Source organism: Suncus etruscus, chromosome 5, assembly GCF_024139225.1.
Source record: "Suncus etruscus isolate mSunEtr1 chromosome 5, mSunEtr1.pri.cur, whole genome shotgun sequence".
Classification (NCBI taxonomy): domain Eukaryota; kingdom Metazoa; phylum Chordata; class Mammalia; order Eulipotyphla; family Soricidae; genus Suncus; species Suncus etruscus.
Window position 1 is genome coordinate 16,475,704 of NC_064852.1, and position 6,150 is coordinate 16,481,853.

The 6,150-nt window shown below is 46.3% G+C and overlaps 1 non-coding gene and 1 pseudogene across 1 annotated transcript; one reads left to right on the plus strand and one right to left on the minus strand.

Annotated features, from left to right (window-relative positions):
- Positions 1-2,167: 2,167 nt before the first annotated feature.
- Positions 2,168-2,274, minus strand: LOC126010577 (U6 spliceosomal RNA). The gene has a single exon (XR_007496599.1). It is a non-coding gene; the product is annotated as a U6 spliceosomal RNA (small nuclear RNA).
- Positions 2,275-4,254: 1,980 nt separating this feature from the next.
- Positions 4,255-4,332, plus strand: LOC126010273 (uncharacterized; annotated as a pseudogene).
- Positions 4,333-6,150: the final 1,818 nt, after the last annotated feature.

Below are 6,150 nucleotides of genomic sequence, written 5' to 3' on the forward strand. Positions count from 1 at the left end.
ATCTCCAGCTCCAAAGACAGCTTTCTAAACTGGCTGAGGGGCATATTCTGCTTCGCAGGCTTGTCTCTGAACTCTTCCATTGTGAAAGACTTGGGTTCTTTTATTGAGGGGGGGCACACCCGGTGACACTTAGGGGTTACTCCTGGCTATACGCTCAGAAATTGCTCCTGGCTTGGGGAACCATTTGGGATGCTGGGGGATTGAACCACAATCCATCATAGGTCAGCCACGTGCAAGGCAAAAAAGCCCTACCACTGTGCCACTGCTCCGGCCTCATGAAAGACTTGGATTCTAAAGGAAAGAACAGGACCCAGAGAGATAGCACAGCGGTGTTTGCCTTGCAAGCAGCCGATCCAGAACCAAAGGTGGTTGGTTCGAATCCCGGTGTCCCATATGGTCCCCCGTGCCTGCCAGGAGCTATTTCTGAGCAGACAACCAGGAGTAACCCCTGAGCACCGCCAGGTGTGGCCCAAAAACCAAAAAAAAAAAAAAAAAGTAAAGAATCTTGGGGCCAGAGAGATAGCTTTGAGGTAGGGCATTTACCTTGCATGCAGAAGGAGGGTGGTTCAAATCCCGGGATCCCATATGGTCCCCTGAGCCTGCCAGGAGCGATTTCTGAGTGCAGAGCCAAGAATAACCCCTGAGCACTGCCAGGTGTGGCCCAAAAACCAAAACAAGAAGAAGAAGAAGAAGAAGAAGAAGAAGAAGAAGAAGAAGAAGAAGAAGAAGAAGAAGAAGAAGAAGAAGAAGAAGAAGAAGAAGAAGGAGGAGGAGGAGGAGGAGGAGGAGGAGGAGGAGGAGGAGGAGGAGGAGGAGGAGGAGGAGGAGGAGGAGGAAGAAGAAGAAGAAGTAGAAGAAGAAGAAGAAGGAGGAGGAGGAGGAGGAGGAGGAAGAAGAAGAAGTAGAAGAAGAAGAAGAAGAAGAAGAAGAAGAAGAAGAAGAAGAAGAAGAAGAAGAAGAAGAAGAAGAAGAAGAAGAAGAAGAAGAAGAAGAAGAAGAAGAAGAAAATAGCAGTTTTCACCATTCTGGATCAAAACTATCACTTTGTTGGTAGAACTGGTCTTCACCTAACTCAATATAACTCTTTTTAGTTGGTGCTTCTCAATCATTGGACGAAAGCACCTTTGGATTGAAGCATCCTTTGGATTGTGGTCTTTTTTTTTTTTTTTGTGGGCTCAAAAAACATTCAAAAGATTTGAAATCATCACAATAGCTAGTGATCAGGCATTTAGGTTCAAGGATATGTAAATTAAGAGGCTATTTTTTTCCCAAGAATTTCTTTAAAACCAAGCATAGTGCTAAGCAGTAGCATCATACCTGGTAAACAATAATTGGCAACAAAATAAGTTTAGATGCTATGTTATTCTGCCCAAACCTGTCCCAGATACTGTTTAATAACGAAGATGCAATTAATTTTGTTGTAACAAGCCTAGACCAATCCTATCAAACATGTCCTTGGGTATAGCTCCAGCTTGGGTTAATGTTTTGTTTTTTGGATTTTTTTGGGGGGGTCACACAGGGGTTACTCTTGGCTCTATGCTCAGAAGTCGCCCCTGGCAGGCACAGGGGACCATATGGGATGCAGGGATTTGAACCATCGTCCTTCTGCATGAAAGGCAAACGCCTTGCCTCCATGCTATTTCTCCGGCTCCCTCGGTTAACGTTTTGAAAGTTTGTTTGACAGCCAGTCCAGTCCTTCGTAAAGGCTGGTTCCTTGTGTGGCACAAGTGGCTTGAACATACTATGTTCTGTTCCAAAGAGACTGAAGACCTAGTTTATCTGTCATTTCACTGATGGCCATGGCATTGGCAAATCTTGTTTGTCTGCAAAAAGCATATTGCATCTTGCAACTCATCTTCCTGAAGCATTTTCCAGAGCTCTTCTGCTCCTTCCTGAATTCTTTCACAATCATTGCTATTCACCACAAAAATAAGACCGTGGGGGCCAGGAAGGTGGCGCTAGAGGTAAGGTGTCTGCCTTACAAGCGCTAGCCAAGGAACAGACCGCGGTTCGATCCCCCGGCGTCCCATATGGTCCCCCCAAGCCAGGGGCGATTTCTGAGCACATAGCCAGGAGTAACCCCTGAGCGTCAAACGGGTGTGGCCCAAAAACCAAAAAAAAAAAAATAAGACCGTGGGTATTCTGGAAGTAATGCCTCCAGAGGGGTAAAAATATGGAATGCTTCACGAATTTGCATGTCATCCTTGCACAGGGACCATGCTAATCTTCTCTGTATCGTTCCAATTTTAGTATATGTGCTGCAGAAATGAGCAGGTGTGTGGTCTTGTGCTTCCCAATAAAGACCCCAGGTCTCAGGAAAAAAACTATGTGTGAATTCGGTTTTTCCACAACTGAGCTACCTGCTTCTTAGGTGTGGAAGTTCCTGAACCTGTTTAATCCCCTTAACCATATGTGGATTATTTCCTGTGTTGCATTTGCTTTCAAAGCCGCATCCATCCAATTCCCTGGGGTTGGGGCATGAGGCTTCTGCTTCATGACTTGGCTCCTTTCTCCTGAGAAAAGCATTTCAGAAAGTGTTTTTTTTTTGTTTTTGTTTTTTTTTTTTTGTTTTTTGTTTTTTCCCTCTCCCAGGCCACAGAACAGTTCTAGAATTGCAGCTCTACCACTAGCTAGAGAAAAAAATGCAAACACATGGAACTGAACTATTTTTTTTTTTTTTTGATTTTTGGGTCACACCCGGCAGTGCTCAGGGGTTATTCCTGGCTCCAGGCTCAGAAATTGCTCCTGGCAGGCACGGGGGACCATATGGGGCGCCGGGATTCAAACCGATGACCTCCTGCATGAAAGGCAAACGCCTTACCTCCATGCTATCTCTCCGGCCCCGGAACTGAACTATTTAAAACAGAAGAATTAAACTATTGATTTAAAAATTCCAAAGAGAGGGGTCCAGAGAGATAGCATGGAGGTAAGGCGTTTGCCTTGCATACAGAGGGACGGTGGTTCGAATCCCAGCATCCCATATGGTCCCCTGAGCCTGCCGGGGCAATTTCTGAGCATAGAGCAGTGCTTCTCAAATAGTGGAACGCACCCCCCAGGGGGAGCACTAGGGTCCGTAAAGGGGGGTGCTAAGCTCTGGGGCTAGAGAGATAGCCTGGAGGTAAGGCTTGCATTCAGAAGGTCGGTGAGCATAGAGCCAGGAGTAATCCCTGTGTGCTGCCTGGTGTGACCCAAAAACAAAACAAAACAAAACAAAAATAAGCAAACAAGCTAATCCCTGTGTTTATGTCTCTGTATGTCTCTGGAGCTGAGAGTTGCTGTGTCCAGTTTCAAACCCAGCTTCAAAAAGCTATGCATTGGGCCTGGAGAGATAACATAGCGGCGTTTGCCTTGCAAGCAGCCGATCCAGGACCAAAAGTGGTTGGTTCGAATCCCGGTGTCCCATATGGTCCCCCGTGCCTGCCAGGAGCTATTTCTGAGCAGACAGCCAGGAGTAACCGCTGAGCACTGCCGGGTGTGATCCAAAAAACAAACAAAAAAAAAAAAACAACAAAAAAAAATCAACTCAAATTATTTTATATATTTTTGTTTTGCAGGTTAAGTTTTTTTTTTTTTTTTTTTTTTGGGTCACACCCAGCAGCGCTCAACTCAGGGGTTTCTTCTCTTCTCCTGGCTCTGTGCTCAAAATCACCCCTGGCAGGCTCGGTGGACCATATGGGATGCAGAATTCACAATGCGTCTGTTCTGTGTTGGTTGCATGCAAGGCAAACACCTTACCACTGTGCTATAGCTCTAGCCCTTAAAGTTTTTTTTTTTTTTTTTTTTTTTGTTTTTGGTTTTTGGGCCACACCCTGTGACGCTCAGGGGTTACTCCTGGCTATGCGCTCAGAAGTTGCTCCTGGCTTCTTGGGGGACCATATGGGATGCCGGGGGATCGAACCGAGGTCCGTCCTAGGCTAGCGCAGGCAAGGCAGGCACCTTACCTCCAGCGCCACCGCCCGGCCCAAAGTTTTTTTTTTTTTTTAATAAAGATACTATTTACAGTTGTGTGGAGCACATGAAAAATATTTTCTTCTTCCTAGGGGGGGCATGACAGAAAATAATTGAGGGCCCGGAGAGATAGCACAGCGGTGTTTGCCTTGCAAGCAGCCGATCCAGGACCAAAGGTGGTTGGTTCGAATCCCAGTGTCCCATATGGTCCCCCGTGCCTGCCAGGAGCTATTTCTGAGCAGATAGCCAGGAGTAACACCTGAGCACTGCCGGGTGTGGCCAAAAAAAAAAAAAAGTGAAAAACTGATCCTTTTCTGGTTCATAAGCATGATGATGGGGTTTTCACATGTCTGTGTGATATGTACCTCCCTTCAATCTTTTTTTTTTTTTTTTTGTGGTTTTTGGGTCACACTCGGCAGTGCTCAGGGGTTACTCCTGGCTCCATGCTCAGAAATTGCTCCTGGCAGGCACGGGGGGACCATATGGGACGCCGGGATTCGAACCGATGACCTTCTGCATGAAAGGCAAACGCCTTACTTCCATGCTATCTCTCCGGCCCCTCTCCCTTCAATCTTGTTACGACGTTGGCACATGACCCTTCTGACATGAACCGAAGGGGAAAAAAAAAAGTGAAAAACTGACAAAAACCAAGACTTTGAAAAAAAAAAAAAAAGAAAATAATTGAGAAGCACTGGCATAGAGCCAGGAGTAGCCCCTAAGCACTGCCAGGTGTAACCCAAAAACCAAAAAAAAAAAAAAAAAAAAAAAAAGAATCCAAAGAGAGGGGCCAGAGAGAAATCACAGCAGTAGGGCGTTTGTCTTGCACGAAGAAAGATAGTGGATCTAATCCTGGCATCCCATATGCTCCCCTGAGCCTGCCGGGAGTGATTTCTGAGCACAGAGCTGGGAGTAGCCCCTGAGTGTTGCCAGGTGTGACACCCCAAAAAAATTCCAAAGAGGGCCCAGAATGATAGCACAGAGGGTAGGGCATTTACTTTGCACATGGTTGACCCGGGTTCTAGTCCTGGCATCTAGCCCTGGCCCTGGCATATGGTCCTTAAACCTGCCCGGAGTAATACTGGGTGTGGCCCAAAATTCAAACAAACAAACAAACAGAAAAATTTCAAAAGGCAATGATGGGTAGAGACAGTATAAAGGTTAAGGTATTTGCCTGGCATGCTCTGGGCAACCAAAGCTAGATCCCTGATGCCACATATGGTCCCCAAGCACAGAGTCAAGAGTAGGCCCAAAGCACTACCACATGTAGCCAAAAAAAAAAAAAAAAACCAACCAAAAGGAGGGGGTCAGAGAGATAGCGTTTGCCTCGCATGCAGAAGGACGGTGGTTTGAATCCCGGCATCCCATATGATCCCCTGAGCCTGCCAGGAGTGATTTCTGAGCATAGAGCCAGGAGTAACCCCTGAGCTCTGCTGGGTGTGACCCAAAACACCAAAAAACAAAACAAAACAAAATAAAACAAACAAATAAAAAAAAAAACCAAAGGATGTGAGTAGCCAAAGCTAGAGTGGCCCCAGGAAACAAATCAAAACTAAAATTGTTGGGGCTAGAGAGATAGTAAGACAGGTAAGGCGCTTGCCTTGCATAGGGTCGACCAGGGTTCAATCCTTAGCATCCCATATGGTTCCTCGAGCTCACCTGAGCAGAGCCAGGAGTAACCTGGGAAAAGGTCAGGGATTCAGCTCAAGTGGTAGGACTCATGTCTTGCTTGTGAGGCCCCCTAGGATCACCAGATTTGGTCCTATTAGTCCACTGAGAGGTGAGGCTTTTATTAAAAAAAAAAGCTCAAAAGCCTTTTATCCAGGTACCCACTGTGCAGTGAACAAGCCTTTAGCCACGTGAATGCAGATTACACTGATGTACAAAAAAAAAAAAAAAAGACACAGGGGCTGAAAAATAGTACAGGGGCCAAGATGAAGCCTCATTCCCCACCCTTTCTCCCTAGGTAACTTGACCTTACCTGCAAGACCCCGCCCATTCCTGGGAGGGGTCTTGGAAAAGGTAGATAAGGTAAGAACCAGAGGGGATTAGGGCTTTTGGCTGGCTCTCCTGCTTCTGGTCTTGGGCCAGCATGGAGGTGAAAGAAAGGGAAGATGGCTGAAAGGAGTTAAGATGCAGGGTAGCTAAGAAAGGCTGTGCTTGAAAGGTTATGAAATAGGCCACACACATGTGGTAAATAGAGCA